The sequence below is a fragment of the Oryctolagus cuniculus genome, chromosome 2 (genome assembly GCF_051225735.1).
Source record: "Oryctolagus cuniculus isolate XC-2025 breed Fujian yellow rabbit chromosome 2, ASM5122573v1, whole genome shotgun sequence".
Lineage (NCBI taxonomy): Eukaryota > Metazoa > Chordata > Mammalia > Lagomorpha > Leporidae > Oryctolagus > Oryctolagus cuniculus.
In genome coordinates this window covers 117,680,911-117,701,852 of record NC_142868.1, presented here as the reverse complement: position 1 = coordinate 117,701,852, position 20,942 = coordinate 117,680,911, and the positions used below count along the sequence as shown (strand labels likewise).

Genomic DNA, 20,942 nt, shown 5'->3' with positions numbered 1-20,942 from the left:
TGGGCTCCAGCTAGGTGTCTTAGATTAGCCAAGCCCACCTGGGGGTTGCATCATACCCGCAAAGCCACGAGCCAGCAGAGCGCTGCGGCCAGCTGGAATCTCAGAGAGCAGTTCTAAAAATACCCAGCTCTGCAGAGGCGCATGCGGGGCCCAGGGGGCTTCCAGGCTGACAGCATCGCTCAGGAACCTACTATTGTGCTATTTTTGTTTTGCAATCGGCGTGTCCATTCTGCCCTGATTGATTCTGGCTCCCGCGGGATTTCAGTGGTCAGCTCAGAGGGACCCCCTGCCCACAACTGCTCACCGGGATTGTTTTAGGAAAAGTAAAAGGCAGTCTTTCCGGTTCCAAAACAAAGCTAAGCCAGCGGCTTGCCCGGGGCCCTGTGGCCAAGTCCACCCGTGAGGTTGCTCCATGATGGGGCTGCCCAGAGCGGAGCGGCGCGGCGCTGGGACACATCGGCTGCCCACCGGAGGCTGCCACCCTCCACCCACCCTCGGAGGCCCAGGAGCCCTCCGAGGTGGAGCGTGGAACTTGACAGTGAAAATGTTTAGGAGACAACTTGGTGTCCAGTTCTCCTGGAATGGATCACTTGTGTGTGGGTGCCCTGGGGCTCCCAGCCTGGGCTCCCCCAGGACAAGGGAGGAGGGATGCCTTAGCAGGACAGTGTGCATTCCTCCCTGGACCAAAGACTCAAAACCTCAGGGGTCCTGGCACTGGCTTTGACTCTGCCAGCTAATGCGAAACCCTTCCCCCTTCTCCCATCAGCCCCTTCCTCTGGCTGTAGGAGGAGACAGAAAGGCAGGGGTTGAGGCCCTTGGCATTGCTGTTTGCTCTTCAACACCCCTCAAAGGAGCCAGAGAGCAAATCCAAACAGGGCTGGCCAGAAGGTCCAACACATCATAGTCTGATGCCGCAGAGAAAACCCCAGAGAGATTGTTTCTGAACCCTCCAGCTTGCTTGCCTTGCCACACACCCCACTGCTGGAGGCAGTTGTGGGAGCTGGACTGCAAGCTGGGTAGCTGGGACCCAAGCTGGCATCAAAGGCAGTGGCCTATCCTGAGCCACATGGCCTGCCCAAGGGCCACTCTTATTGTAGTCATCCCAGTGAGTGCACAGTGGCATCTCACTGTCAGGTTAGCTGGTGATCAGCCATGGGCAGCTTTTCATACCCTTGTTTGTCACTTATAAATCTAGCTGGTGAAATGTCTCCTTTAATATTTTGCCAATTTTTCAATTGGGTTGTTTTGAGTTACAGAGTTTTGGAACTTCTTTATTTATTCTGGGTACAGACCCTAATTAGATATATGATTTACTAATATTTTCTGTTAGTCTATAATAACTTGTTCTTTTTATTTTCCTAACGATGTCTTTTGTTTTGAATTTTGAAGGTTAAGCAGCCAGTGCTTTTTCTTATAGACTATGCGCTTGGTGTAGGAAATTTTTGCCTAAACTGAAGTCTCTCATCTGAGTAACTGTATATATTTCAATCTATGATGATCCATTTTGAATTAATTTTTATCCATGGTGTGAGGTGCAGATCAAACTGCCTCTCCTTTTCCTTGCGTGTGTAAATCCTCTGGCATTTGTTGAGCAGGCAGTCACTTCTCCGCGGCACTGCTTTGCACCTTTGTCACAAATCCCCCGTTTTGGGGACTCTTGATTCCGTGGTCTCATGGACGCTTGCATTTATCTTTACTCTGCTGTCCTGGAGGTGTGTGTGTGTGTGTGCACGCGCGCGTGTGTACTTGCAGCAACAATTTATTATCATCTCTTGCCCTACTGGAGAATGGCTGGGCTTGCCTGGGCAGTTCTTACCTGTGGTCTCTCATGCATTTGCAGTCACATGACCCCCTCAGCTAGGCTGGAGACCCACGCAAATGTCTTCCATTTCCAAACCCAGCACCTCGGCTGGCTTGATGGATCAGCTGGAGGAAGGGTTGGTGAGGACGCTGTCTGGGCAGCCTCTCCAGATGTCTAGTTTGGACTTCTTCACTCCCCAGGAAGTCAGAGTTTTCAGCGGTGGCTTACTCTAGAATAAGTTTTCCCCAGAGACCCAGGCTGACGCTGCCACGCTGCTTCTAGCATAGCCCTAGACAACCTGCAAGTCACTTCTGCTGTATTCTTTGGGGACTCTGGGGACAAGTCACTTTGTCCAGGCCACATTCAAAGAGGAGGGCAGTGGCTTGCACCCCTTGCATGATGGAGCATCGTTAGAGAGGGGGAAGGAGCTGCTGGCTGCCTGTGTGAGAGGACCTGTGCCACCAGCATCAGGCTCCGCCATCCTGCTTGCTGTAACTTGCTACTGAGTCTAGAAATTAACAGTGCCGGTTCTCCACCTTTGTTCTTTTGCAAAGTCGCCTTGACTATTCTAGATCCTTCGCATTTCCATATAATCAGTTTGACAGTATTAAAAGTGTTATTTAAAAATTTAAATTTCTTGTTCATTGCAAGTATAGAGGCACATAACTGGATTTTATACATTGGTCTTATATCTGGTATCTTTGCTAAAATAAATTTTTGGGGTCCAGTAGCTTTTTGGTTCTATAGGATTTTCTCCATCAGCCCTCATATCATCTGCCAGTGAAGACAGGGTCTGTGGCTCTGAAATTTCTGTTGCTTGTTGCGTTGCACCAGATATTACCTTCAGTATGGTGCTGAGTACAACTGTGAGGGTTGATGATCTCAGGAGGAAAACACTCAGACTCTCACCGCTGACTCCTTCATCCAGGACTCTCACTGGGTTGAGCAAATTTCCCCTTAGTCTTGTTTTTGCTGAGATTTGTGTTCAATTTTATCGAATTATGTTTTTGCATCTCCCAGTGCCATCATTTTACACATGTGGGTGAAGTGCAGCGTGCTCGTCTCCATCTTGACGTCCCGTTGCCAGCCCTGTTGAGAACTGTGCACCTGCTTCCTCTCCAAACCGCTGGGATCACCTTCGACGTGGTCCCCATTGTTGCTTCACTCCTCGTCATTTAGGAAACTCTGGTGGGGAAGCAGAGTCTACTGTGTTTACACTGGTTTTTGCCTCGTCTGGTATTTCTTCCCTGGTGCTGCTCCAGTCTGCCTCTCTTACTGTCCTCTTGTGGTTTGGGAAGTTTCTTTGAGCCACTGGTTTCCGGTGTGTAGGTGACAAATCCTCTGAGCGCCCCTTCCGATGAGGACAACTTCATTCCCGTTCATCCCTGAGGGATCTTTTGGGAAGGGGCTTCCGGTTGGAGATAGGGTCCTAGAATGGGAGTTCTTTTTCTTCCTGGCACTTGGCAGTCTACCAGCATGCATGGTTTCCAATGCAAATTCGCTATTTTTCCCCTCCCATAGGAAAGGTGTCATTTCTGCTTTTGTCTTTTTTGGTCTTTGGATTTCAAAAGTTTAACTATAATAAGTCTTCCTGTGATTTTCTCTGGGCTTATTATGCTCGGTGTTGGCTCAGCTTCTTCAATCTACTCATTAATGTCCTTTGTCAAATTGAGCAAACTCTGAACCATTGTTTCTGTACGCATCTTTTCAGTTCTGGCCTCTCTCCCTCTTCTTCCAGTGCCGCAGAAGGTGGATCTTCTGTTTCAGCCCATCTTCTCGCCTCTTTTGTTCAGATCAGATGTTTCTGTTGTCCTGTGTCCACTTCACTGCAGTTGAGCACCTCCACAGTGTTTTCAAATATTTACCTTACTGTATTTTTCCATCTTAAACTTTCCTTTACCGCTTCCTCATATTTTATCATTATTTCCTATTTTTTCCTTTGTTTCCAGAGTGTTGTCGCTGCTCTTTGAAGCATTTTTATGGGGTTGCTTTAAAACGTTTGTCAGGTAATTCCAACATCTCTGTCATCTCAATATTAGAATCTATGTATTGTTTATGTTTGCATTCAGTTCGAGATCTTCCTGGTTCTTCATCCATGATAAGCAATTTTCTGTTGAAACTCTGGCATTTGCAGTATTGTGTTAAGAAAATCTGGGTCTTATTCTAATCTGGGCTTTTAAAAAATTATTTTTCATCTACTTGAAAGTCAGAGAGAGACAACAGACAGAGATATCTTCCATCTGCAGGTTCACTTTTCCTACAGGAAATGGGAGCTCCTCGTTAGACAGGAGCTCTGTCTCGTTAGACATCCACACTCTGGAATCCTAGGTCTTCCTGGTATCTCTGGGCAGGTCTCTCCTGATACTGGAGGGTCTTACAGTTGAAGTCAGGCCAGCAGTGCAGTCCTGGGGGCAGCACATCCACCATCGAGGGCCACTCAGCTCGGAGATTTTGTCACTCTGCACTAGGCAGAGCTGCCTCATCGTGCAAGCACAGCCCGGAGTTCTTTGTGTTCCGTGTCATTCAATTCTTCAACAAGCCTGTTGGGGGGCTGGGGGCGGGTGGCACAGCGCTCTCTACTTCTACAGATGGGGATTGGGAGACTTTGAGAGGCTGATGAACTTGTCCAGGTTGGCAGGAGGCCAACAGAGTGCTAAGTCAGGCCTGTCTGACTCTTGCTTTAGCCACCGCGCCTGAAGGTTTGCTCAGTTCCCAGTAGAAGGGAAGTGTGTCCTGTGGCGGGCAACCAGAATTTTGCAGAAGCAGCGAGGAAGGCTGGAGAACCAAGCTGTTCCCGAGCCTCCAGGAGAGATGTGGGGGTGGGGATGGATCTACGCCAGATCTGGAATGTTTAGCTGAGACACGTCTTCCAGGGACCTCCATGTGGAAGGAAGAGAAAGGTGGGGCGTCCTGGAAGGAGCTCAGGTTCTGGAACTGGGGAAACCTGGGCTCATATCCAGGTGCTTCCACCACTTCCATGAATGGTGGGAGTGTGAGCAGGCTGTTGGAACCCCCTAGGGACCTGCACATCTGTAAAACGGAGCAGTAATGACATCCCTCGGGAGGTCGCTGCGGGCTACAGTGAGATAAGGCCCCCAGAGTGTGTAGACAATATCAAACTTACAGTAAATGCCGAATGAATGCTGGCTGCTGTTTTTTTACTCACTATTGTTCTGCAAAGCAGGAGGCACCAGAAAGTGGACAACAATGCCTTATAGGGCAGCAGTAGCTCAGAGCGGCCTGGCTCAGAATGGCGTAGGGGGAAACTTAGCAGAGCCCAGGACATCCTAGGAGAGTGTTTGCGGGAACCCAGCTTCCTGCCTCCGTGAGACCGAGCGACCTCTGGGGTGCCTTCCAACCTGGACAGGTCACTGCAAGTCTCTGCTACTGTAGCAGCTGGGGCTCCGGCAAGGGAGGGAGAGCGGCTTCTGCTGGCTTGGGGCCACTCCAGCTGTTGACTTTGGGAACGTGTTTATCCAGCCCGGTGGGGAAGCGGCTGATTGAGAAAGGAGGCGAGAGAGAGAGGACTGAGCTTTGCACACTGCAACCTGCTAGCTCTGTGCCCTGGCTGTGCACGGCAAGCCTGGGTTGGCGTCTGGGCGGGTCCGGGTGCCTGCAGCCTCACCGCTGCAATGAGAGGCGTTTTGCAAACTTATTATAAACAGATTACATTTCTCAACCTAATGTGGCTGCTGGCTACCTGCCCGTGAAGTTTAGCCTCCGGGAGAAAAACAATTGCTTGAGCTGAAGGTTCTATGCTTTGATTTTCCATATGTTACTCGGGGCTCCTTCCCCGTCCCTCTCACCCCAGCACTCTCTCTCTTCCCTTCTCCCTTTCATAAAGTCCTCGTTTATCTTCTTGTGCTTAACCAGAAATGCCAGAAGCTGCACTTTGTGCCCAGCATTGGCCGTCAGAACCCTTTCCTCCTGAGCCAGGGAAGAGGGGGCCGAATGGGGGCCCAGGCTGAGCTCCTCGTGGTCACAGCATCACAGGTGCAGAGGCGCCCCTGTCACCGCGGCTGCTGTAAGACCGGCCCCACATCTACCAGACGGTGTCTCCACCCCAGGAAGCAGCCTGCCTGCGACTCTGGGCACCCAGATGTTTGGTCCTGCGTTGAGTGGCCAGCAGCCACTCTGGCCTGCCCTCTCCTTGTCCAAAGAGTCAGAAGAGAGCAAGCCCATTCCAGAACAGGATTCCAAGCAGACCTGGGGTGCGTGTGGGCAGCTACAGGGGGATGCTGCCCACATCTGGACTTCATGAGCACATGATGCACACACATGTGCACACATGCACTCATATATGCGCACGCACAGTCCCAGGCGTGCACACACACATGCACACCCAGGTTCACCTGCAGGCATTGCTCTAAGGCTCGCACTGAGCATGTGCTATTTAGCTCATCCAGGAAAACACCTGCCTGGCTGGGTGTAAGAGGAAATGACACTGCCTGTGTCGTGGCTTGGGTCCCCGCAGGGCAGGGCCAGCGCTCTGCTAGAACCTACTTGACTCCCTGCCACATGTTAAGAGCCTGAGCCAGGGCAGAGAGGGGAGATGCACTCCCCCTGCAGGGCCTGCGTCCTTGGAACTCACTGGTAGCATCTGTGGCTGGCTGGCCAGGTTCCTGACAGCCGAGATGCTGCCACCTTCACCGAGGGACAGCTGGGCACTTGCTCAGCCAGCGCCTCTGTGCAGCCAGAAATGAATTTCTTCTCCACGCTGGGCCTCTGTTGGAGGTGCCAAGCCACATCCACTCGGGGACCTGGCACCTACAAGGGCTCACCCATCCAAGAGACAGACTTTGAGGCCAGGAGCTGGAGCGCGGTGACGCTGTGACAGCGTGTGAAGCCACAGTATCCTGCACCGCTGGCAGAGCCGTCAGGGTCTGATACCCGTGGGTGTTTGCTTTTAATTGAGGTGGGACAAGGAGGGGAAATCGTGGCGTTTTATTTTAAACTACACGGGGGAGAAGCAGCATGACGTGACCTGGAAGCATGAAAACGGCCATGGTTGTAAACACGGCTGGCCATCGGTTAACACCATCCAGCTACTCCTACCTTTGAGTCTTTGAAAACTGCCTGACCCTAAGGGGGATCTGGAGAGACAGCGCCAAGGAGCCTGAAGAGCTGAGGAGCGGTCGTGAGCAAGCGCCAACCAGCCGGGAGGTCCCCCGTCCGCTCCACCCTTGTGGTCTGCATGCCTCCCTTGGACACCGGCTGAGAGGTGGAATTGGCCGGAAGACAGAGTGGGCGGGGCCCCTCCGGGCCCTCCCCCGGTGCTCTACGTTTGCAAGTTTTGGAAATACCTGGAGCAGATAGCTCTTGGGCAGAGTACAAAACGTAACAGAGCCAAGTCGGCGTGCAGGCAGGGCCGTGCACCCTCCTGGGTCCTTTGGGGGCCGTTCTGCGCATGCACAAGCTTTATTTTGCTACAGGCTAGGTAGCACGCTGTGCCACTGTTTATTTAACCAGTCGCGGAATGTCAGACACTTCAGGTTGTGTTTAGTCTTCAGCGACTAGGAGCGATGCTGCCTAAATACCCTCCTAGCTACGTACAGTTTACACCTGTGCGGGAATCTCTGTAGCTGAAGCTGCGGCGCGGCGCTCCCAGGTAAAGGGACGTGCGTCGGTCGCTTCTATAGACATTTCCAGATTTCTGTCGCATGCCGCCGTTTAAGAGGCAGGAGGATGGCTGTTTCCAAACACTTTCGGGATCCTGCATGTGAGCCCAGGGGGCCGCCTGGATGGCGCCTCGGTGTAGATTTCAATTACGTTTCTCTGAGCATCTTCAAATACTTAAGAGTCTTTTGTTATCCAGCCATTCTCCTCCGTTCAGTGTCTCCGCCCACTTTTCCATGGAGTGTTTTTTTTTTTTTAATTGCTTCCTAGAAATCTTTATATGTTAGGGATACTCATACCATTCATATCTTGTCTAGGATGTTGGTTAAGAATAATGTTCCCAGTTTGGCTTTTGCTTTTGTGTTTGCTTAGGATAGGTTTGGCCAGGCAAAGTTAGGTTTTGTTTAACGTCATTTTCATTTTTTTTTCCTGCCTATCTTTTTGATGCTATGTTTGTGCTTATGATGCATTCTTTTCCCTGAAATGAAATAAACATAATTCTTTTCTTCTAGTACTTTTATGCTTTCCTTTTTCACTTGTATGTACTGGATCTGGTCAGACTTTATGTGGATTTTTAAAGCGAAGAACAGACTTGACGTCCCAGCTTCAGATGGCCGCTCACTGTCTGTGCCGATTTGAAACGCCCCTTTCGTGCACTCAGAGTCCTCGCGTCTACCCTGAGGAAGGGCAGCTCTGCGCTGAGAGACACACCAACGCACAGCCTGCTCACGTGACCCGCCTTCTCACCTGGTCCAAAACACAGAGCAGAGTGCTTCTAACCTAAAAAAAAGAAAAGGCCTTGCTGTTTGCTTAAGGTTGTTTCCTATCACGTTTTCAACCTTCCGCCACCCCACCCCAGCCCTCCCTGCTAAACAGGTCGTGCTGCTTGTTTTGGATAAAAAGCTCCAGACATTTGCACTGAGAAGGAAAGAACTGAACTCAGGGTGGCTTAGGGAAGCTATGTGTTGGTGTACCATCTGCAAGGCCAGGGCTGGCTGGGCTCAGATGAAGAGAACGGGGCCTGGGTCACCCCATCTCTCTGCGTCCTTGCCCCGGGTGCTGGCTCCGTCTCTGGGGAGCCCTAGTAGACAGCTCAGCTGGTAGCCTGTCCCTTCAGCAGCCACGGTGACAGAAGCCCTAGGACTGGCAGTGGTGGGGCCAGCTGCTCATTCTTGGGCTGGGCATGGTGGTTTGGGGTAATTTGGTCAGATGGGCCTACCTAACCTGTGTGGGTCGGGCATGAAGGAGTTCTGGTGCAAGAAGAGAGGGGACGGGGCCTGGGGGTGACTCACATGGCAGGTGTCCCCATCCTTCAATCCCTGGAGGCCAAGACTGCTCTGCCCACCTCCTCCCGCATCTCTTCCTGATGGACAAGCTGCAGCGCCACCCTTGCTGACCTCACCACTCAGTCCTAGTAACTTCTTTCTTTAAAACAGATTTTATTTATTTATTTGAGAGATAAAGTACAGAGAGAGAGAGAGAGAGAGAGGGAGGGAGGGAGGTCTTCCATCTGCTGGTTCACTCCCCAAATGGCTGCAATTGCCAGAGCTGCGCCAATCCAAAGCCAGGAGCCAGGAGCTTCTTCCGGGTCTCACATGTGGGTGCAGGGGCCCAAGGAGTTGGGCCATCCTCCACTGCTTTTCCAGGGCCACAGCAGAGAGCTGGACGGGAAGTGGAGCAGCCACAGGCGGAGGGCTGATCTACTGAGCCGCAGTGCCGGCCCCTCAAATGAGCTTCTATAAAGACCGTTCCTTACAGGGCTGCCACGAGGTTGAAGTAAAGTAAGACACCTCATACAGACGGTGCTGGGGCACAGCAACGCCCTTCTCGCGTGTTTGTTCAAGTCGGGGCAAAGATTCTGATCCCCGTGTCCCCGGACAGAAAGCCCTTCCCCTCCCCTCCCCTCCAGCTCCAGACGGGAACCGTCCAGGAAAACTGGCCAGCGGGAGGCAGCCAGGAAGAGCAGCAGGGAGCCAGATCCCGTTCCCACGAGGCTGATGCCCAGGGACAGCTGTCCACAGGGCCAGTGTCCCGGGAACCATCTCACTCTTACTGCTGTCAACTTCTGTGCTGATTTTCTGACTGCTCCAGGGCGGCAGGTCTCAGAAGTGGACCAAATCTTCCTTTTTCTCCGTGAGTATAACACCCCTGAGGACAGTGCTAAATCCCCTCCACACCCTTGAGCCTGCTGATGCTTAGACTGCTCCTCCTCTTCGTCCCGTAATTCCTCATTTCACAGAGATGGGTGGGGTGGACGTGGTGACGCGGTGGGTTAAGCATCCCATGTGAGAGTGCCCTGAGACGGTGTCCTGCCTCTGTTTTCGGTCCAGCTTCCTCCTCGCATGCAGCCTGGGAGGCAGCAGATGATGGCTCAAGGACTTGGGCCCCTGTGGGAGACCCAGATGGAGTTTCTGGCTCCTGGCCCCAACCCTGGCTGTGGCAGGCATTTGGGGAGCAAATCAGAGGACAGAAGATTTTCTCTCTGTTGCACTGCCCTTCAGATAAAACAGATAACTAAATATATTTTTAAAACACCCTCAATCCTCCATTTAGGTTCAACATTAAAACGGGGTGGGTAGAGCAAGGGAAAAGGGAGGGAGGGAGGGAGGGAGGGAGAGAGGAGAGGGTCTTCAAGCCCGGCTGCACGCAGAGCAGGCGACCTGTCTGTGGGGTTCTCAGAAGAGGCGGCCCCTCGCCTGCTCTCCTGGGGGCCGGGAGATGGTCCTCCAGGGCCGGGGAGTGTTCCTGAAGACGCCTTCGTCCTCTTCCTTGCAGATCTTGTCATCCAGAGGTAGGCGGTGTTCTTGCTGCTTGAGAGGAAAAATCAAGACGCTCCCTGACATGACATCCGTCGACTATGTGCAGACAGATGTCAGAGCGGCCGGAAGACCATATCACGTCCTGGCTGCACCGTGCTGTTTCCTCCACCTGTTGTGTGTACTGTGAGAGTCCCAGCAGTCTAAGCTTGCCCACTGCCACTGTCAGGGCACCCTGCAGGGGTCTTTGGCTTTGTCTGGTATCAAAAATCATTTTCCAGGTTCTCCTGCCCCTACATTTTTTGCTTTCTGTCTAAACAACAGAAGATCACTTGTGAGCCCCCCTCCCCTAGAAAGAAGGAAACCAACATGTGTGCCACATTTTTCTGCATCTAAAAATGTATGTGTGTGTCCACTTACAAAATCAGGATGATAGCATCTAGAGCACTCTTGGTGTCTGTGTGTTATCTAATACATAGATCGTCATTTATTTGACCATTCATTGATTGCTTGTTTCTGATTAGACAAAAAATGCCTGAAAGTCACTACTGACAGCGCAGTGAAACAGGAGTTAGGATCCTCTTCAGCTGAGGGTGCAGAGGGCTCAGTGAAACGGCTGTACTTGAAGACAAAGCTGGTGAGACCAGCAAGCCCACGGTGTCTGATTAGCACCTGCGCTGGTGTCTCCGTCCCTGGACCCTTGCTTAAATCATGTGCCAGCCACTGCTGTGCTGTGGCTCATTCCCAGGGTAGTGGTGTTGACTTGAAAGAAGCTTTCAAGAGGTGGGGTTCTACTGGAGGTGGAAGGCAGTGAGGTCTTGGGGGGCTGTCCCACCAAGAATGGCCCAGTGCTGGGTGCTGGGTAGGGGTCTAGCCTCGTGGGACAGGGTGGGCTTCCGTCAGAATGGGCTGCTCTGAGTGAGCCCGGTCCCTTCCCGAATCCCTCTTCTGCCTCCACCACTTCCCAGTCACCTGTGCCCTGATCACTGCAGCACTGTGCTCCGTGAGGCCCTCCCCAAGCCAGGGCCGTGCTGGCACCATGCTCGTGATCCCCCAGAACTGTGAGCTAAAGAAACTTCTCCTGTTTGCAAAGTGCTCACCCGCATAGCAACACAAAACGGACTACAACGGCCATCCTGGAAGAGGAGTGCTAGCTCACTGTTTTGTGTGTGTGTGTGTGTGTGTGTGTGTGTTGGTTGCATGGGGGTTTGAGCATCTTTTCATTTCTTGTAGACCATTTGCATTTATTTCGCTGAAAAAAGTCTGTCTTTTTGCCCGCTTTTCTGCTGGTCTCATTCTGTGGATGCATACTTACAAATGAGTGGGATGTGGATTCCCCCGTTTTTCCTTGCCTTGTAGTTTGGTTGTGGCGATTTAGGATTGAGAAGTTTTAGATGGTGTGTGTGTGTGTGTGTGTCTGCCAATATTGTCCCCTGTGACTACTCCCCTGATATTTATGCTTGGGAAATGTTTATTCTTGCTTTCTTTTAGTTATGCAATGGGTTCATTTTTTACATTTAATCCCTTAATCTGTCCTAGAGCTAGTTGTTAGTTTCTTCCTCAGAAGGTCAGTCCAGGAGTACTGGAACGAGCTTGTGCGGGTGGCCACACCCATTACCTGTTCTGTCACACCTGTTACCTGGATGAGCTCCTATCTCAGTGCCTAGGTATCCAGCAGGCTGTATCTGGGACCTGGATGAGTCCCTAGGCAGGGAGCACTCAGCTGAGACTTCCATGGACACAAACTAAAGCCACATAGGCCTTCAGCACTCACACCCCATTGTTGACTGACAACCAAAATCGCCAGATTTTCTTTTGTTCTGGGAGCGAGGGTAAAACTTGTAGGGAATCCATCCCTCCATAAGACACGCCAAGTGCTCTAAATTTGCATCTAATACTTCTACATAATGGAATCTATTAAGTAAATACTATTTATTGTTTGGCTTTTTAAAAACTATTTATTTACTCTGAAAGGTAGAGCAATAGACATGGCAGGGGAAAAGAGAGAGAGAGAGAGAGAGAGATGTTCCATGCGCTAGTTCACTCCCCAAATGGCCACAATGGCTGGAGCTGGGTCAGGCTGAAGCCAGGAGCCAGAAGTTTCTTCTGGATCTCCCACGTGGGTGCAGGGGCCCAAGGACTTGGGTCATCTTCCACTGCTTTCCCAGGCCATAGCAGAGAGCTGGATTGCAAGTGGACCAGCTGGGAATCAGGCAGCAGGTTTACCTGCTATGCCACAATGCTGGCCCTGAGATCTGGGTCTTGTGGCTCCGAAGTCAGGACACCGGGCAGCACAGAGATGACCAGTGTCAGTCACCAGGCTAATGATGACAGTGGCAGTAACTGAAGCCCAACACTGTGCTGTGTGCGTCACACATCCCGGGTCACTCAGTGTGGACAACACCACCAATGCCTATAGTTCCTTCCCCTTTGTGGCATCAAAGGCCATCTTCAAGTCCACCTCCAAGGACACCATTAAGGCCGGACTGGTGGAAGGACATAGCCCCTAGTGCAGAGATAGGAATCTCCTTTCACAAGTCTTCAAAGTGTTCATCAAGCCATGTGGGTATTATTTTTCAGTGGCCTGGGAATCGCCCTTACCTCATTTAATTGGTCTGTATGCCTCCATTTCAAACACAAGAATCTACTGAAAGACTTTTTGTCAACTGCTTTGCTGAAATTATTTTGGGTATACAATGCTTACCATAGTCACCTGTTGAATCTCCCTACTCTGCTAGTTTTGGGGTACTAAATCCATGTTGTATCTCATCTTTTTGAGATATTTTCAATCGACATGGTTGATGATTCTAGACTATTCTCCCCAGAGACTGCCAGTAAGCAATGGATGCTTTGTATAAATTTCAAAAATGGACACTTTGCCTAGGGGGGGCTTCCTGCATTTAGCCTTTGTGTGCTGGCGAGGTTATCTGAGAGCTTTCCTGGTCGCCTGGGCTGCCGACTGAACCCCATGTAGAGGGGCGGAGCACTGCCCATGGTTCTGTGGCCTTGAAGAGCATTGCTTTAACTAGAAAAGAGAGCGGCTCAATGGCAGTTGTGTGGCCTAGTTCCTCGTTGTTGTGTCTGCATTTTAGCACTTTCACAGTGTAAAAATCTATTCCTTCCTTGCTCTGCACTTCACTGGCTTAAAATCCTTTGGAAATCGTGGCCTTATCTGTCAGCTGTGCTCCTCTGGGCTTCGGGCTTCCTGGCGTGGTTCCCACAGGTCCAGGCTCCTTCCTGTGTGCTCTCCTTGACCACTTGCACTCCTGGCACCTTCTGAGCAGGCCTTTCTCAAACTTAGATATCGCCACTGAGCACCGGTGCAGCCACATCACTTGTCCCAGCCACGTCCTCTCATTTTGCGGCTTCCTGGGACAATTCCGGATTATTCACTGTTAGCTAAGCAGAACCCCGGGGTTCTCAATCTCTTTTCTCACTTGGGATATGTATTCAGATCCCACAGCCACAGTCTTCCAGGGTAATAGTATGTGGCACTAGCACATCTGCCTTGGCTTCTTCTTACTAAATTGTTCTAGAACCTCTAGCAGTGATGGGGTCGTGGAAGACACTGGGGGGCTGGAAGAAAGTAGTCATTTATTGCAAACACACAGCAAAGAACCTGGCAGCTGTCAGTTAATTCCGGGGCTCCTGGAGGGGCCAGGAGTGAAGGCTACCACAGACTGAAGCTGTGCCTGAGAAGTGTGTGCTGAGCTCCTGTGCAAGTCCTTGGTTGGTCCCCAGCACTCATGGTATCCTTTGATTGGTTGGTGGTATCATGGTCTTTTGGGAATTTTGATGATGGCAAAATGGGCTTTAGTCAAGTGGTGCATACTTCTTGCTCAGGGCCTGGGGTTCATGGGAAAACCCTCAAGACAAGACGTAACATCCAGGTGCTAACTATGGGGAGATAAACGACTGTGTGGGTCTTGTGGCCCAGGCCCCTCTGTACCGCTCCCTCAGTGTAGTGAGTTAATTTTACTAACAGCAGAGCAAAGGAACTTTAAGTTGAGGGAGGAAGACTGGGGAATGAGGACCTGAGAGTATCGCACATCTGCATCAAAGGCCCTGTGGTGGAGCTAGGATTCAAAATTGAATGTGATAAAATAGAATTCACTTCCTGGAGTCATGAGGACTGGAGGAAGCAGTGCTTGGCTGTGATTAGCATTAGACTAACTGTCTACCTATAATTGAAAACCTTTGCGGTTACAAGTGGTAGAAACCCAACGAGAGCTGGCGTACATGCAAAGACTCTATTGCTCAAAGAATCTTCCCCGAGAGGTCCCCATCAGGCAAGTTCCAAAGATCAACCTGGCTTTAGGCACAGCTGGGTTCAGAGCTCTGCTGTTGTCCCCGGTACTCACTCAGGTGTGTCCCTTCTGGCTCCACGGTTGCTTCATGCAACAGCAAAGTGGCAGTGGCAGCACCTGCCCCCAACTTGGGAGAGCTGTGGTGAGGAGCAGGACCCCAGGGCTTGGCCTTGGCTCTTGTCCCAGTGAACTAGAGCCACACCAAGCTCTGAATTTGGGCAACTGTGCTTTCTCTAGGAGATGGCGAGCACATGAGCCCTCCTGATTGTGAATGATTTTGCTGATGCTAACTGGGCTCCTCCTCCACTCTGTAGCTAAGGGGCAGCTAGGCCTTTCAACGTAGCTCTTTTCCAGGAAGACAGACGCACTGGACTGGAGCCGGGTGACCCCGAGCCGTAGGCATAGGTGCTTGCTCCTCACTCCCTCCTTCACCCCTGTCTGCACATTCCTGGCCTTGATTCTTATCCCTGACATCCCCTGGGCCCCTTCCTGTCTCCACTCAGCTCAACCCACGAAGCTGACAGCACACTGACCTTGTCTTTACCCTCTGACCCCACCCTACGTCCCAGATGGGTTTTCCACACCTGGCAACTGACCTGAGTCACCCCTTGATGTGCCTGGTTGGCCCGCAGGATTGGATCGGACGTCTGCTTGCTACTTCTCTGAAACGGGATTTGGGCCTCGTCTGGTCACCTGCTGGGGCTGCATGACACCTGTATGTCAGGAGCCTGGAGCCCACGGCCTCTTCCCTCCCTGACTCAGTCAGCTTCTGCAGCACCACCTCCACCAGAGGGCATGGTCTTCACGGAAGGTCAAATCCAGGCACTTTGGCCTCTGCGTGGAAATGGACAGTTGTCCACAACGTGGGCCCCAGTGTCCCCTCCCCGGACTCTGAGCTGTCCTGAGTTGAGCTGAACCACGTGACTGGGGAAGCAGCAACAGCGGCTCCTTCACTTGTCGGTGGAGTTCCTGTCCCGGACTGGACCTGGTTGTCCAGCTGAGACTCCAGCTTCCATTCTGACCCCGTGAGCCCCTCCACGGCTTCCCATACACGGCCCTTCCTCGAGAGAGCGAAAGTTGCTTCTTTTGGCTTCTAGAACCTTTGCTGATCTCCCTGTGCCGTGTTCCATCCTTTCTGGCTTTATAGATTTATCTGTGTATTTTTCTTTTACTCCTCCCTCTGATGTTGCCATTTGAACTCTATCTGGCCACACGGGCCAGCCTCCTGTAGCCCGCTGTGCTCGGAGTTTGGCTGCTCCATCCTGCTTGCTGCCAGGACCCCACTGTTCTGGGGCGGATCTGGGCTGCGGGCCAGGAGGCGGAATTCTCCACTCCGACACCATCCACATGCCCAGATGTTCCTTCCGTGGACTTCCTCTTCTTTTCTTTGCCAAAGTCACGAACTTCAAGTGAAAGAAGGAATGAAAATACCACCTGTAACACCAATTCCTTCCATTTCCTCCCTAGAACTTCAAAGTAAATAGAAACACATTGGATTTAGCCTCGTAGATCACAGCCCAGCAGGCTTGGAAGAAGCCTTAGGAGCCAGCACAGGGCTTTGCTGCAGCAGCTTCTCTGATTATCTGGTTGGGCCGGGCTGGGCTGTCGCATCTGGGCTCGGGAGAAAGGTGCCGAGAGTGACCTCCGGACGTCTGCATGGGGGTGGGCGGGTGACAGCACAGGAGCTGATTGTTGGCTGTTCCTGCGTCAGCCTGTTGTGCATTTTACAAGCGAGTAATCGAGTCTCCCACGCCTCGGGTTGTCCGAAGCATTGCAGGAAGCTAGGATGGATCTGGGCAGAATCTGGGTTGTCAGGGCTGTCCTGTCTCTGCCAATGCCTTGTCTTTCACACTGAATTAAGTCTCCTGGGAGGGCGAGGAGGCTCACTGGCTGACGGCACACGTGCCTTGCAATGCGTGCTGTCAACATCTGCATCCAACCAACTGTGTACATCACAGCGGGGCCTGGGGAGGACCCATTGGTGCCTGCGGGAAGGGGGCAGCACTCCTGGGACTTTCAGAATCACGGTTCTGCTGTCCTGGGGCAGGAGGGTGGTGACGAACCCTGGGAAGTTAGCTCTGGGCTGAACTGGCCACGGAGTACCAGAGGTTGGAGGGTGCCCTGGGAGCTCCGCCCTTAGTGTGGACTTTTTGTCAAGCTATAAATGGAAAATACGCTGTTTCATTCTGAGTTGGGGGAAAGCAAGCAGCCAGGCAGGGCTCCCCAGGATCCGAAAACTCACCGCCTTGCAATGAGAAGTCAGGCCCGAGTCCAGGGAGCTGAGCGTGGACCGGCCCCAGCCTTCCGGTGGAGGCGGGCATCCTGCTCCACCGTCAAGGTCGGATGGAGTTGCTTTTGAAGCTGAGGTGCACACACAGCGTGAAGGGTCCCAGCAGGAGCAGGCTTGCTGTGGCTGAGGACTGGGCCAGCGCGGAGGGCGGCGGGGGCTGTGGCCCACAAACACTTGCTCAGCAAATCCCTGGGAGAGGGTACTTACTCTCTACTGGGCCAGGAGCGCGAGACTGGGGCTCCCAAGTAAAGAATACAGAGGGAGTTCACGTGGGCTGGGATCCATCCTCAGGACCGGCCGTCGCGATGGGACAGAGTCTTGTTTTATTAAAAGCCCGCTGCTGGCAGAGAAAGCCGACGGCCTGCTGAGTGGGCAGGAGCCCAATATCGCTGGGGGCAGTTCCAAGCCGGTGCTGGGAGCCAGCAGCTAAGCAGGAAGCACCCGGGAGCGGTTCTCTCTCTCTCTCTCTCTCTCTCTCTCTCTCTCTCTCTCTCGAAAACAGCTCTGCTTCGTGCGTGCAGGCACACATGTGGCATTCTGGAGCCCCCAGCCGGGGCGCATTCCCGGCTACGCCCACCCCACCTCTCTCTTCCCTCACCTGCCCCGTGGCCCCACGGTCACTCCACTGGCCTCCCCCGCCCCCACAGTGACAGGCCTGAGGAGGGCAAGGGAGGCCCAGCCTGTGGCCTGGGGTTATTCAACAGGGTTGGGGCGGGGAGGGAGGGGAAATGGCCGGCTTTGTTTATTTGCTGAGTTTCCAAACTCGGGCGGGTTCATCCATTTTCAAGGAAGCCTTGAAAAAAAGGGAAAGGGGATTCAGTCCAAAAGACACGGGGAAAACCGGTTTTCTCTGCCAGCCACTTTGTTTTGATGATTTCGTTTTTGACGTTAGGTGTGTTGGAGGCAGGTGAAGGTGTCGCTGGTTTCACACCTCTGCTCCTGCTATTAGCCGAGAGTTTGAGAGCTGGGTGCAGGGCCTTCTCCTCTCTGCCCCCTGCACATCCAGCTGGGGAATGGGCACTGGGTGCAGTCTTTTTTTTTTTTTTTAAAGATTTATTTATTATTTTATTTGAAAGGCAGAGTTACAGAGAGGCAGAGGCATAGAGAGAAAGAGAGGTCTTCCATCCACTGGTTCACTCCCCAGATGGCCGCAACGGCCAGAGCTGGACTGATCCAAAGCCAGGAGCCAGGAGCTTCTTCTGTGTCTCCCACGTGGGTGCAGGGGCCCAAGGACTTGGGCCATCTTCCACTGCTTTCCCAGGCCACAGCAGAGAGCTGGATCGGAAGTGGAGCAGCCGGGACTAGAACCAGTGCCCACAGGCACTGCAGACAGTGGCTTTACCTGCTATGCCACAGCGCCGGCCTCTGGTGCAGTCTGTCATGATCACATTTTCTGCTGAGTTTTTAAGAGATGCCCCAGAGTCCTTAATTTGCATGGTCAATTAAACTCACGTAAATGGCTTCCACCTGTACAAAACAAAAGACTATTACATGTGCTCCAACACATAATTTTAAAAAATAAAAGGAGTTATAATACACTGGTTGCTTGTCTGTACATGATTTTTTTAAATGCAGAGTGGGAGCGGCGTTGTGGTGTAGCAGATAAAGCTGCCTCTTGCAGCGCGGGCATCACCTACGGGAGTTGGTGATGGGACCAGTTGAGGTCCCAGCTGCTTCACTTCTGATCTACCTTCCGGCTAATGCACCTGGGAAGGCAGTGGAGGCTGACCCAAGTGCTTAGAGTTGCAGGATCCTGGCTGTGGCCTGGCTCAGCCTTCCCTTTGTGGCCATCTGGGGAGAGAACCAATGGATGGAAGACCTCTCTCTCTCTATCTCTCCCTCTCTGTAACTTTAACTTTCAAAATAAATAAATAAATCTTAAAAAAAAAAGTAGAATGAACAACTTCCATGTTAAATCCGACATATTGATAATGTATAGCCTTCCTTTTAATCTTTTTTTAAAAAAAGATTTATTTATCTATTTTGAAAGTCAGAGGCACAGAGAGAGGGAGAGTCAGAGAGAGAGAGAGATCTTATTGGCTAGTTCACTCCCCAGATGACCACAATGGCCAGCACTGGCTGAAGCCAGGAGCCAGGAGCTTCATCCTGGTCTCCTACATGGATAGCAGGGGCCCAAACACTTTTTTTTGCTTTGCCCAGGCCTTTAGCACGGAGCTGGATTGGAAGCAGAGCAGCAGGGACCTGAACCAGAGCCCACATGGGATGCTGGTGTCGCAGGCAGCGGCTTAACCCGCTGTGCCACAGCTTACTTAAACAATACACTTTTCACATAGTGCCGGTAGATGTATATATTTTTGAGAAAGTTTCTTTAAAGATAGAATTAATGGAGACACAGGGCTTTTAAAAATAGGTGTATCCCATGTGCTTGAAAATTTTCACTTCACATTTGGACATTCAACATCATTTTTTTTAATTTAAGGAGTTTATTAATGCATTAGATTCTCAAGGTCCCAGCTTCATCTTAAGGGTAGAAATATTCGAGTTTAACATTTCTGTTATTCACATCCTATGAGTCAGTGTATGGTGTAAGCTAAAATCGCGTAAACTCATGAGCTTTGCTGTACATTGTAAAAGCTCAGACATTCATCTATAGGCGATTTTAAAATCTGAGGAAGAGGTAATTTAAGGCCCAAGGAGAGAGTGGCATAAATCACGTTAAACGCAGTCTCCTTTTTCCTAAACTGTCTCTTTAATGTAAAAGACATTCAGCGAATTGGACCGGTTGTTGGTGGGGGCGCGGTCCACACTTTTAAAAAAAGATGACTGGCTTCTATAGCCTTTCCCTCACCCTAAAAATTTCTAAAGGGGAACAGGGCTCTATCAGTTGGCACAGAGTTCACTGCTGGTTAATTTAAAACACAAACTGCAAGTGTTTAATATAGTACTTACTTTCCCGTGAGTCACTGGGCCGAGAGCCCACGCTGTCTGTGCTGGGCAAGGATCCAGGATGAGAAGCAAGAGGAACAGACGTGAGCAGGCTTTATTAGTGCAGTTCACCACTGGTGATTAAGGACGCTCCAGGAGTGGGCTATCAGCCCAGCCGTCGAGATGCCCGTGTGCCCCATAGCAAAACCTGGCTTTGAGTCTTAGCTCCAGCTGCTGCGGCTGCTGCTGTTTCCTCTAAAGATGTATTTATTCATTTGAAAGGCAGAGTTACAGAGATAGAGGAGAGAGAGAGAGAGAGAGGTCTTCCATCTGCTGGTTCACTCTCCAGATAGCCCCAACAGCCAGGGTTAGGCCAGGTTGACGCCAGGAGCTGGGAGCTTCAGCCAGGTCTCCCACATGGGTGGCAGGGGACCAAGCATTTGAGCCATCTTTCGCTGCTTTCCCAGACGCATTAGCAGGGAGTTGGATCAGCAGTGGAGCTGCCGGGGCTCCAGGCAGTGGCTTAACCCACTGCGCCACAGCTCTGGTCCCTGGCTCTGGCCTCTGACTCCGGTTTCCTGCCAGTGCAGACTCTGAGAGGTAGCAGCGATGGCTCAACCAGTGGGTACCCGCCGCCCACACAGAACTCGACTGCGTTTCCAGCTTCCCGCTTTGGCCCAGCAGAACCCCGGCCTTTGTGGGCATTGGGGAGTAAACTAGCAGTGAACTCTCTCACTGAATCTCTCTCTGTCTTTGCACCTCTCAAATTGAAAAAGAAAGTTCTCCCAAAGCTGTCTGTTTCAGGATAAATGTAGTTGAAGCCTTTCAGCCCCAAAGGAAAGCCTCATTTCCTTCGTTCTCCTCCCGTTCTCCTCTGTGTTGGCCCCATGTCTAGTCTTCAGGATAATGAATTCCCTCTGAACATCAAAACAGGTTGTCCCTTCTTCCTGGACTAAAAGCTGGTGAGTAAAGTAGCATCTATCTCACCAGCACAGAGAAATGCAACCATTAAGCAATGCAATTGATCCCTTGAAGGAAGTAGAGGGTGTAGTTTTGATCATAGGAAGCACCATTGATCGTACTTTTTCTGCTTTCTGGAAAGAAAATATATCTGAAACAGTTTTAGAAATGGGCTGTGCTGTGTGCAGCTCTGGGACAAGTGGCATAAACGCCGTAGCAGGCCCTGCTCCTCTGCATACAGCTACTCGGTGGACAGTGAGTCACAGCTCTGAAAGCTAGAAGAAACAACAATGGTGGCCTGGCAGGAAAGCGCTTGAGAAACGTAA

The 20,942-nt window shown here is 51.6% G+C and overlaps 1 long non-coding RNA gene across 6 annotated transcripts in view; it reads left to right on the top strand.

The window, feature by feature from the left end:
• LOC138848557 (uncharacterized) overlaps positions 1-20,942 on the top strand; it is a 170,687-nt gene that overhangs the window by 121,718 nt on the left and 28,027 nt on the right. The window contains exons 4-5 of one of the 6 annotated variants that reach the window (XR_016229201.1): positions 9,327-9,550; positions 10,193-10,620. The exons of 2 other annotated variants lie outside the window; for them this stretch is intronic. This is a non-coding gene — a long non-coding RNA (uncharacterized LOC138848557). Of the gene's footprint in view, positions 1-5,674; positions 7,932-9,326; positions 9,551-10,192; positions 10,669-20,942 lie in introns of those variants that run through there. 3 more of the 6 variants (XR_016229206.1, XR_016229200.1, XR_016229202.1) reach the window with 3 other exon arrangements.